Consider the following 13,117-nt stretch of genomic DNA (forward strand, 5'->3'; position numbering starts at 1 on the left):
CTAGATGGTATCTTGTGTTGTATGTGAGCGTCTATGTTTGTACATTGTTTTCAAAAAGAAGGATGGTATCCCGTACGTGGTAATTGGTTGCAATATATTTCATTGATATTTTGAAATTATTTTTTTGGATTAATAATATGAAAATGAAAACTGAAAATACATATCATTTGTTGTGTTCATTATTCTTGCAAAATATTAACTGAATATAAGTAGCATAATAAAATAGAAAAGCTAAGCATTTTGCCATGCATTGTTGCATGCTGAGGTGAATGTTTTTTTTTTGCAGGTGCTTATATATTGAAGTTGACATGACTGCACATTGAAAGAAATATGTTACTGTGGCTCGTCTATTTAGTTCTACAAGATTTACGGGATTAGATGACACATGCATGAAACATGATATGAAAATACGGAAAATGAAAAATGAAACAGAAAAAGAGAAAAAGGAACAAAAATGAATAAATAAATAAAGAGATATCAGTGCTTTGTGCGCATCATTGTCATTGGATTTGTGGGGAGATATAACTATGCATGTCTGGCGGCTAACAACCTATGATTACCATATATTTTTGTGACCAAGTAAGGTCGACACTTCCGTTACCTTTTTTATATTTTGCGAATCTGACACTTTCTTTACTTAATTGCACATCATATCGCGTAGCGAGCAACATACGCTAGTGGTGGCATGTTGCCATCATGCTGTTAAAGTGTTATACGCATCTTCGCATCTCCGTTTTTCAACCACCGTTGTGTTAGTAATATACTTGGGACCTAACGAAGCTTCTTATATATGTCCATCTCACCGATGTCCCTGTCTTGGACGCATCCAAAAAGCTCCCCGAGTCACTGTTGTGGAGTGTAGGTCTTATGTTTGTCAGCTAGACCGTGCCTTGTACGGTTTTCGGCGGTTTTTCTTATGAACGAGGTTAATTTGTTAAGGTTTTCGATCCGGTTTTCCTTATAAACTGGATCACCATTCTGGCATTTTGGCCACTTTGAGTAATATATTCAGGTGTGGAAACTCTCCCGGTGATTCTAAAAAAAAAAGAGCATCTACAATCGGACTTGGCAAATCTGGCCTCTCAAACACCCGCGGACGCGTCCAGGCGCGTCCGCGGACGCATCCAGACGGGCCATCATATTTCCTTCGGTGCGTTCACATATTTCAAATTCGGACTCTCAAATCCATGCAAATACATGCACGTCGATCATGCAACACAATGTCGCACGTAAATAGCAGTTGTTGGTATCAAGCATACATAGTGTTTACATAAAATTTATTTGAAGTGTCAAACTCAAGCATTGCCTCCTTGGTTGCCATTGTGGATCCACATGTGCTCCACAAGATCATTGAGTAGCTGCGTGTGTACCTGCTGATTTTGAAGATTCTGATGCATCTACAAAAAGTTCATAAGCTGAGCCACATCTTGATCTTTCGGGACTTCAACTTGTTCTCTGAGTGCATCGAAATAATGGGTTTGGGCTACACCATCACCCTCATCCTCGATAATCATATTGTGTAGAATAATACAACATGTCATCAGCCGCCACAAAGTTTCCGATTCCCACATCATTGCAGCGCTCGGCACAATTTCCCAACGAGTTTGAAGCACACCAAATGCCCTCTCCACGTCCTTCCTAGATGCTTTCTGCATTGTTGCAAAGTGGCTCTGTTTATTGCCACGCGGTTCGGATATGGTCTTCACAAACACCACCCATTGAGGATAGATATCATCGGCAAGATAGTAGTCCCGGCTGTTGACGGTGTAGTTGCACAGCGGTGATTCCCCATTGCAAAGCCTCCTGAACACCGGAGATCGTTGAAGCACGTTGATGTCTTGTGAGAACCGGGCATTCCAAAGAAAGCATGCCAAATCCATAAGTCATGTGATGCCACCGCTTCTAGTATGATGGTGGCCTCTCTGGTGTGACCTTGATACATTTCCCGCAGACCTTTAGGGCAGTTTTTCCATTGCCAATGCATGCAATCAATTGATCCGAGCATTCCTGGAAACCCCCTTGCCTCTCCAATAGCCAACAACTTCTTCGTGTCTTGCGCATTTGGTTCTCTGAGATACTCCGGTCCAAACACCTCAACCACGTCATGAGTAAATTTGACAGTAGTCTTGAGGCACGTGCTCTTCCCCATCTCGACCATCTCACCAACAGTGTCTACAACAGTTCCAAGTGCAAGCATCCTTAGAGCAGTCGTGCCCTTCTGCTTGGCCGAGAAAGAGAGTTGGCCGCAACAATCCCTTCTCAGCTTGAAGTAGTCGTCGTGTGCCTCCACTCCCTCCACAATGCGCGAAAACAATGGTTTCCGCATGCGAAAACAGCGACGAAACCATGGATCATCCGGGAAAGCAGGTGTGGGAACAAAGTAGTCATTGTGCAGTAGCTTTGCTCCGGACACCCTGTCCCGGTTGATCACTCTTCTCCCTTTGATTGAGCCCTTGAAATTGAGAATATGCTCCACTAGCCGGTCCATTCCCTCTTGCATGCTCATGAGCATGATCATGTCCACTTCTTCGTCTGAATCCGACGAATGGAAGAACTCATCTTGAATCAATTGGTCAAGCTCCGTCGGTCCATACTCCTCGTCCGACGAAGCATTGAAATCCATCATTTACCTAACAAAATCACAATAATTCCGGTCAGTCAATGTGTCGAACATATCAAGCGCAAGGCGAAGCTGGAGAGTTGCCGGACATACCACGGTGGCGTCCGGGCCGGCGACAACGTCCCCCGCGGCGAGGACGGGAGCGCTCTTCCGGAGCTGGCGGCGGAGAGCCTGGGAACGGCTGCGGAGCGGGCGCGACAGCGGAGATGTGAGCCGAACGACACGTAGGAGGAAGAATAGAGGAGAGAACAAATGGATCCGACAGCTCGGGGGGGGATTTGATGCAATTTGAGGTGGGGTCGGGTTGTCGGGTCCGACATGGCGGGCGTGCCCGGGCGCCCCCATATCCGCCCCATATTTGGGCTAGATATGGGGGTGCCGGTCTCCATCGCCTGCCGCCAACACAGCCACCGGCCCGTCGGGGAACGAGCAGCAAGCATCCTCGCTGCATCCCTCGGTGCGGCAGGACGGCCGCACCGCCACTCCGTCGCTGACTCCCGCTTGTTGGAAATATGCCCTAGAGGCAATAGTAAATTGGTTATTATTATATTTCCTTATTCATGATAATCGTTTATTATCCATGCTAGAATTGTATTGATAGGAAACTCAGATACATGTGTGGATACATAGACAACACCATGTCCCTAGTAAGCCTCTAGTTGACTAGCTCGTTGATCAATAGATGGTTACGGTTTCCTGACCATGGACATTGGATGTCATTGATAACGGGATCACATCATTAGGAGAATGATGTGATGGACAAGACCCAATCCTAAGCATCGCATAAAAGAGCGTGTAGTTTCGTTTGCTAGAGCTTTTCCAATGTCAAGTATCTTTTCCTTAGACCATGAGATCGTGCAACTCCCGGATACCGTAGGAGTGCTTTGGGTGTGCCAAACGTCACAACGTAACTGGGTGACTATAAAGGTGCACTACGGGTATCTCCGAAAGTGTCTGTTGGGTTGGCACGGATCGAGACTGGGATTTGTCACTCCGTGTGACGGAGAGGTATCTCTGGGCCCACTCGGTAATGCATCATCATAATGAGCTCAATGTGACTAAGGCGTTAATCACGGGATCATGCATTGCGGTATGAGTAAAGAGACTTGCCGGTAACGAGATTGAACAAGGTATTCGGATACCGACGATCGAATCTCGGGCAAGTAACATACCGTTTGACAAAGGGAATTGCATACGGATTGATTGAATCCTCGACACCGTGGTTCATCCGATGAGATCATCGTGGAGCATGTGGGAGCCAACATGGGTATCCAGATCCCGCTGTTGGTTATTGACCGGAGAGGCGTCTCGGTCATGTCTGCATGTCTCCCGAACCCATAGGGTCTACACACTTAAGGTTCGGTGACGCTAGGGTTGTAGAGATATATGTATGCGGAAACCCAAAAGTTGTTCGGAGTCCCGGATGAGATCCCGGACGTCACGAGAGGTTCCGGAATGGTCCGGAGGTGAAGAATTATATATAGGAAGTCCAGTTTCGGCCACTGGGAAAGTTTCGGGGGTTACCGGTATTGTACCGGGACCACCGGAAGGGTCCCGGGGGTCCACCGGGTGGGGCCACCTATCCCGGAGGGCCCCGTGGGCTGAAAGTGGAAGGGAACCAGCCCTTAGTGGGCTGGGGCGCCCCCCTTGGGCCTCCCCCCATGCGCCTAGGGTTGGGAACCCTAAGGGGGGGGGAGTTCCCCCTTGCCTTGGGGGGTAAGGCAACCCCTTTCCCCCTTGTGGCCGCCGCCCCCCCTTGAGATCCCATCTCTTGGGGCCGGCGCCCCCCAGGGGGCCTATATAAAGGGGGGGAGGGAGGGCAGCTACCTACAGCCTTGGGCGCCTCCCTCCTCCCCTGCAACACCTCTCTCTCTCTCTCGCAGAAGCTCGGCGAAGCCCTGGAGGAGACCCGCTACATCCACCACCACGCCGTCGTGCTGCTGGATCTCCATCAACCTCTCCTTCCCCCTTGCTGGATCAAGAAGGAGGAGACGTCGCTGCACCGTACGTGTGTTGAACGCGGAGGTGCCGTCCGTTCGGCACTCGGTCATCGGTGATTTGGATCACGGCGAGTACGACTCCGTCATCCACGTTCATTGGAACGCTTCCGCTCGCGATCTACAAGGGTATGTAGATGCACTCCTTTCCCCTCGTTGCTAGTAGACTCCATAGATGCATCTTGGTGAGCGTAGGAATTTTTTTAAATTATGCTACGATTCCCAACAGTGGCATCATGAGCCAGGCCTACGCGTAGTTACTATGCACGAGTAGAACACAAAGAAGTTGTGGGCATTGAGTTTGCCAATTCTTCTTGCCGCTACTAGTCTTTTCTTGTTTCGGCGGCATTGTAGGATGAAGCGGCCCGGACTGACCTTACACGTACACTTACGTGAGACAGGTTCCACCGACTGACATGCACTAGATGCATAAGGTGGCTAGCGGGTGTCTGTCTCTCCTACTTTAGTCGGAACGGATTCGATGAAAAGGGTCCTTATGAAGGGTAAATAGAAATTGGCAAATCACGTTGTGGTCATACGTAGGTAAGAAACGTTCTTGCTAGAAACCTACAAACCACGTAAAAACTTGCAACAACAATTAGAGGACGTCTAACTTGTTTTTGCAGCAAGTGCTATGTGATGTGACATGGCCAGAAGATGTGATGAATGATATATGTGATGTATGAGATTGATCATATTCTTGTAATAGGAATCGCGACTTGCATGTCGATGAGTGTGACAACCGGCAGGAGCCATAGGAGTTGTCTTTATTATTTTGCATGACCTGCGTGTCATTGAATAACGCCATGTAAATTACTTTACTTTGTTGCTAAACGCGTTAGCCATAGAAGTAGAAGTAATCGTTGGCGTGACGACTTCATGAAGACACAATGATGGAGATCATGATGATGGAGATCATGGTGTCATGCCGGTGACAAAGATGATCATGGTGCCCCGAAGATGGAGATCAAAGGAGCATGATGATATTGGCCATATCATGTCACTATTTGATTGCATGTGATGTTTATCATGTTTTTGCATCTTATTTGCTTAGAACGACGGTAGTAAGTAAGATGATCCCTTATAATAATTTCAAGAAAGTGTTCACCCTAACTGTGCACCGTTGCGAAGGTTCGTTGTTTCGAGGCACCACGTGATGATCGGGTGTGATAGATTCTAACGTTCGAATACAACGGGTGTTGACGAGCCTAGCATGTACAGACATGGCCTCGGAACACATGCAATACACTTAGGTTGACTTGACGAGCCTAGCATGTATAGACATGGCCTCGGAACACGGAGGACCGAAAGGTCGAGCATGAGTCATATAGAAGATACGATCAACATGGAGATGTTCACCGATCTTGACTAGTCCGTCTCACGTGATGATCGGACACGGCCTAGTTAAACTCGGATCATGTTTCACTTAGATGACTAGAGGGATGTCTATCTGAGTGGGAGTTCATAATCAGATGAACTTCATTATCATGAACATAGTCAAAAAGGTATTTGCAAATTATGTCATAGCTTGCGCTTTAGTTCTACTGGTTAAGATATGTTCCTAGAGAAAATTTAGTTGAAAGTTGGTAGTAGCAATTATGCGGACTGGGTCCGTAAACTGAGGATTGTCCTCATTGCTGCACAGAAGGCTTATGTCCTTAATGCACCGCTCGGTGTGCTGAACCTCAGCGTCGTCTATAGATGTTACGAAACATCTGACATACACGTTTTGATGACTACGTGATAGTTCAGTGCGGTTTAGAATTGAGGCACCAAAGACGTTTTTGAAACGTCGCAGAACATGTGAGATGTTCCGAAGACTGAAATTGGGATTTCAGACCAGTGCCACGTCAAGAGGTATGAGACCTCTGACAAGTTTCTTAAGCCTGCAAACTAAGGGAGGAAAGCTCAATCGTTGAGCGTGTGCTCAGATTGTCTGAGTGCCACAATCGCTTGAATCGAGTGGGAGTTAATCTCCCAGATGAGATAGTGATAGTTCTCCATAGTCACTGCCACCAAGCTAGTAGAGCTTCGTGATGAACTATAACATATCAAGGATAATTATGATGATCCTTGAGCTATTCGCGATGTTTGACACCGCGAGAGTAGAAATCAAGAAGGAGCATCAATTGTTGATGGTTAGTAAAACCACTAGTTTAAGAAGGGCAAGGGCAAAAGGGATACTTCATGAAAGAGCAAGTCGTTTGCTGCTCTAGTGAAGAATCCCAAGGTTGAACCCAAACCCGAGACTAAGTGCTTCTGTAATGAGAGGAACGGTCACTGAAGCAGTACTACCCTAGATACTTGGTAGATGAGAAGGCAGGCAAGGTCGACAGAAGTATATTGGATATACGTTATATGAATGTGTACTTTACTAGTACTCCTAGCAGCACCAGGGTATTAGATACTGGTTCGGTTGCTAAGTGTTAGTAACTCGAAATAAAAGCTGCGGAATAAATGGAGACTAGCTAAAGGTGAGATGACGATATGTGTTGGAAGTGTTTCCAAGGTTGATGTGATCAAGCATCGCATGCTACCTCTACCATCGAGATTTGGTGTTTGCATTGAGCATGATTGGATTATGTTTATCGCAATACGGTTATTCATTTAAGGAGAATAATGGTTACTCTGTTTATTTGAATAATACCTTCAATGGTCTTGCACCTAAAAGGAATCTCGATCGTAGTGATACACATGTTCATGCCAAAAGATATAAGATAGTAATGATAGTTCCACATACTTGTGGCACTGCCATTTGAGTCATATTGGTATAGAACGCATGAAGAAGCTCCATGTAGATGGATCTTTGGACTTGGTCATTTTTCGAAAGGATTGAGACATGCGAACCATGTCTATTGGTATATATGCATGAAGAAACTCCATGCAGATGGATCGTTTGGACTCACTTGATTTCGAATCACTTGAGACATGCAAATCACACCACATGGGCAAGATGACTGAAAGTCCTCGTTTTCAGTAAGATGGAACAAGAGAGAAACTTATTGGAAGTAATACATTTTGATGTATGCAGTCCGATGAGTGCCGAGGCATGCAGTGGATATCGTTATGTTCTTACTTCACGGATGATTCGAATAGATGCTGAGTGTATTTACTTGATGAAACACAAGTCTGAATTATTGAAAGGTTCAAGTAATTTCAGAATGAAGTTGAAGATCGTCGTGACAAGAGGATAAAATGTCTGTGATATGATCATAGAGATGAGTATCTGAGTTACGAGTTTGGCACACAATTGAGACATTGTGGAAAGTGTTTCACAATTAATACCGCCTGGAACACCATAGTGTGATGGTGTGTCCGGACATCATAGCTGCACCCTATTGGATATGGTGCATACCATGATGTTTCTTATCGAATTACCACTATCGTTTATGGGTTAGGCATTAGAGACAACCGCATTCACTTTAAAAGGGGCACCACGCAATTCCGTTGAGACGACACCGTTTAGAGAAACCTAAGTTGTCGTTTCTTAAAAGTTTGGGGTTGCGATGCTTATGTGAAAAAGTTTCAGGCTGATAAGCTCGAACCCAAAGCGGATAAATACATCTTCATAGAATACCCAAAAACAGTTGGGTATACCTCCTATTTCAGATCTGGAAGCAAAAGTAATTGCTTCTAGAAACAAGTCCTTTCTCGAGGAAAAGTTTCTCTCGAAAGAATTGGGTGGGAGGATGGTGGAGACTTGATAAGGTTATTGAACCGTCGCTTCAACTAGTGTGTAGCAGGGCACAGGAAGTTGTTCCTGTGGCACCTATACCAATTGAAGTGGAAGCTTATGATAGTGATCATGAAACTTCGGATCAAGTCACTACCAAACCTCGTAGGACGACGAGGATGCGCACTACTTCAGAGTAATGCGTGATCCTGTCTTGGAAGTCATGTTGCTAGACAACAATGAACCTACGAGCTATGGAGAAGCGATGGTGGGCCCATATTCCGACGAATGGCTCAAGGCCATGAAATCTGAGATAGAATCCATGTATAAGAACAAAGCATGGACTTTGGTGAACTTGCCCGATGATCGGCAAGCCATTGAGATAAATGGATCTTTAAGAAGAAGACGGACATGGACGGTAATGTTACCATCTATGAAGCTCGACTTGTGGCAAAGTGTATTTTCACAAGTTCAAGGAGTTGACTACGATGAGTTTTTCTCATCCGTAGCGATGCTTAGGTCCGTCGGAATCATGTTAGCATTAGCTACATTTATGAAATCTAGCAGATGGATGTCAAAACAAGTTTCCTTACCAGTTTTTCGTGAGGAAAGGTTGTATGTGATACAATCAGAAAGGTTTTGTCGATCCTAAGGATGCTAAAAGGTATGCTAGCTCCAGCGATCCTTCCATGGATTAGAGCAAGCATCTCGGAGTCAGAATATACGCTTTCATGGGGTGATCAAAGTTTTTGGGTTTATACAAAGTTTGTTAGAAACTTGTATTTACAATAAAGTGAGTGGGAGCGCTACAACATTTCTGATAAGTATATGTGAATGACATATTGTTGATCCGAAATGATGTAAAATTTCTGGAAAGCATAAAGGGTTGTTTGAAAGGAGTTTTTCAAAGGAAGACCTGGATAAAGCTACTTACATATTGGGCATCAAGATCCATAGAGATAGATCAAGACGCCTGATGATACTTTCAAAAGACAGCACACCTTGACATGATTTTGAAAGAGTTCAAAATAGATCAGCAAAGAAGGAGTTCTTGGTTGTGTTACAAGGTGTGAGTATTGAGTGAGACTCAAGACCTGACCACAGCAGAAGATAGAGAAAGGACGAAGGTCATCCCCTATGCTTTAGACGTAGGCTCTATAGTATGCTATGCTGTGTACCGCACATGTAGTGTGCCTTGCCATGAGTTGGTCAAGAGGGTACAATGGTGATCCGGGAAAGGATCTCATGACAGCGGTCGAACTTATCCTTAGTACCTAGTGGATTAAGGAATTTTCTCGATTATGGAGGTGGAAAGGAGTTCGTCGTAAAGGGTTACGTCGATGCGAACTTTGACACTAATCCGGATGACTCTGAGTAGTAAACCGGATTCGTATAGTAGAGCAATTATTTGAAATGGCTCCAAATAGCGCGTGGTAGCATCCACAAGATGACATAAATATTCGTAAAGCACACGGTTCTGAAAGGTTCAGACCCGTTGACTAATAACCTCTCTCACAAGCATAACATGACCAAACCAGAACACATTGAGTGATAATCACATAGTGATGTGAACTAGATTGTTGACTCTAGTAAACTCTTTAGATGTTGGTCACATGGTGATGTGACCAGTGAGTGTTAATCACATGGTGATGTGAACTAGATTATTGACTCTAGTGCAAGTGGGAGACTGTTGGAAATATGCCCTAGAGGCAATAGTAAATTGGTTATTATTATATTTCCTTATTCATGATAATCGTTTATTATCCATGCTAGAATTGTATTGATAGGAAACTCAGATACATGTGTGGATACATAGACAACACCATGTCCCTAGTAAGCCTCTAGTTGACTAGCTCGTTGATCAATAGATGGTTACGGTTTCCTGACCATGGACATTGGATGTCATTGATAACGGGATCACATCATTAGGAGAATGATGTGATGGACAAGACCCAATCCTAAGCATCGCATAAAAGAGCGTGTAGTTTCGTTTGCTAGAGCTTTTCCAATGTCAAGTATCTTTTCCTTAGACCATGAGATCGTGCAACTCCCGGATACCGTAGGAGTGCTTTGGGTGTGCCAAACGTCACAACGTAACTGGGTGACTATAAAGGTGCACTACGGGTATCTCCGAAAGTGTCTGTTGGGTTGGCACGGATCGAGACTGGGATTTGTCACTCCGTGTGACGGAGAGGTATCTCTGGGCCCACTCGGTAATGCATCATCATAATGAGCTCAATGTGACTAAGGCGTTAATCACGGGATCATGCATTGCGGTACGAGTAAAGAGACTTGCCGGTAACGAGATTGAACAAGGTATTGGGATACCGACGATCGAATCTCGGGCAAGTAACATACCGTTTGACAAAGGGAATTGCATACGGATTGATTGAATCCTCGACACCGTGGTTCATCCGATGAGATCATCGTGGAGCATGTGGGAGCCAACATGGGTATCCAGATCCCGCTGTTGGTTATTGACCGGAGAGGCGTCTCGGTCATGTCTGCATGTCTCCCGAACCCGTAGGGTCTACACACTTAAGGTTCGGTGACGCTAGGGTTGTAGAGATATATGTATGCGGAAACCCGAAAGTTGTTCGGAGTCCCGGATGAGATCCCGGACGTCACGAGAGGTTCCGGAATGGTCCGGAGGTGAAGAATTATATATAGGAAGTCCAGTTTCGGCCACCGGGAAAGTTTCGGGGGTTACCGGTATTGTACCGGGACCACCGGAATGGTCCCGGGGGTCCACCGGGTGGGGCCACCTATCCCGGAGGGCCCCGTGGGCTGAAAGTGGAAGGGAACCAGCCGTTAGTGGGCTGGGGCGCCCCCCTTGGGCCTCCCCCCATGCGCCTAGGGTTGGGAACCCTAGGGGGGGGGGAGTTCCCCCTTGCCTTGGGGGGCAAGGCAACCCCTTTCCCCTTGTGGCCGCCCCCCCCCCCCCCCCTTGAGATCCCATCTCTTGGGGCCGGCGCCCCCCCAGGGGGCCTATATAAAGGGGGGAGGGAGGGCAGCTACCTACAGCCTTGGGCGCCTCCCTCCTCCCCTGCAACACCTCTCTCTCTCTCGCAGAAGCTCGGCGAAGCCCTGCAGGAGACCCGCTACATCCACCACCACGCCGTCGTGCTGCTGGATCTCCATCAACCTCTCCTTCCCCCTTGCTGGATCAAGAAGGAGGAGACGTCGCTGCACCGTACGTGTGTTGAACGCGGAGGTGCCGTCCGTTCGGCACTCGGTCATCGGTGATTTGGATCACGGCGAGTACGACTCTGTCATCCACGTTCATTGGAACGCTTCCGCTCGCGATCTACAAGGGTATGTAGATGCACTCCTTTCCCCTCGTTGCTAGTAGACTCCATAGATGCATCTTGGTGAGCGTAGGAATTTTTTTTAAATTATGCTACGATTCCCAACACCGCTGGTTCGTCGTCTCACGCTCGTCGCGCTCCCACGGACGCGCGGGCCGCGCTCCTCATGGCGCACGAGCTCCTGCGTCATCTGCCCAGTCGACGACCTCTACAAGGACTGGCTGGACCGCATTGTCGAGCTCGTCAGCGCCACAGGGGGCTCCCCTGCACCATCCCTCTCGCTGCCTCGTCCACCGCCAGCTACGGGCGACGTAGCTCATGGAGCACCTCCACCACCTCTACGCCAAGACGGTGCCCTGGCGCCAAGGCGCATTGCTCCATGGTGCCCCGCGCGTGAAGAAAGAAGCTGTCAAGAAGTCCCTCGACCGCAAGAGAACGCTCCACCACTCCCCGCACCGCCACGCCAGGATCGCTTGCTGCGGCAGGGCCCCACGCCGCTTGCCGTGGCGGCGCGCGGGCGCCAAGACCAAGCCCCACCTCCAAGACTGGCCCCGGTGACCACGGCAGCTGCCGCGCCTTCACCCCTGAGCTGCGTAGTGTCGCCTGGCTGGGCAAGTTCAAGTCGGATCTACCTCCTCGCTACGACGGCACCCCTGACCCCGTGGAGTTCCTGCAGCTTTACGAGCTGAGCATTGACGCGGCCAACGGCGACGAGAAAGTCATGGCAAACTGGTTCCCCATGGCTCTCAAGGATGGTGCCCGCTCCTGGCTCCTGAACCTGCCTCCAGGCTCGATCTCCTCCTGGAACGAGATGCGCAACAATTTCGTTGCCAACTTCCAGGGCACTCGCGACCGTCCACCGGCCGTAGGTGACCTGCGCCGCGTCAAGCAACAACCAGGAGAGACCCTACAGAAGTACATCCAGCGCTTCAACAACGTTCGCCTCAAGATCCCCAAGGTGACGGACGAGGCCATCATCTCACCGTTCTCTGATGGCGTCCGCGACGTCAAGATGAAGAAGGAGCTCGCCATCCACGAGGAGCTGTGCACGTCTCTCGAGCTGTTCAATTTGGCGACCAAGTGCGCAAGAGCTAAGGAGGGACGCCTCTCCCTCCTCGAGCTCCCGGCTGCGGACCCGGAGGAGAAGAAAGCCAAAGCCAAGGACGTGAAGCGCAAGGGAGCAGCCGTGCTCTCGGCGGAGCCAGACACCAAGCGCGGCAGAGACCAGCCCGAGTCATCCAAGAGCAGCCGACCGTTCTGTGCCTTCCATAACCTGCATTGCCACAACACCAGCGACTGTCAAGAGCTCAGAGCCATTCGAGAAGGACGCTTTGGTCGACGCCCCAAGCGCAACAAACGGGGCTACGGCCGAGGAGGAGGACGTGGTGGCGGACGCTGGGATGACCGTGGCTCGCGCCAGGAGTGGCGCGAACGGCCTCGTGAGGACCGCTGGGAGGATCAGCCTCGCGAGGGTGCCTGGAGGGATTAGCCTCGTGAGGATCGTCCTCAGGGCAACGCC

This window comes from Aegilops tauschii, chromosome 5, assembly GCF_002575655.3.
Source record: "Aegilops tauschii subsp. strangulata cultivar AL8/78 chromosome 5, Aet v6.0, whole genome shotgun sequence".
Taxonomy (NCBI): Eukaryota; Viridiplantae; Streptophyta; class Magnoliopsida; order Poales; family Poaceae; genus Aegilops; species Aegilops tauschii.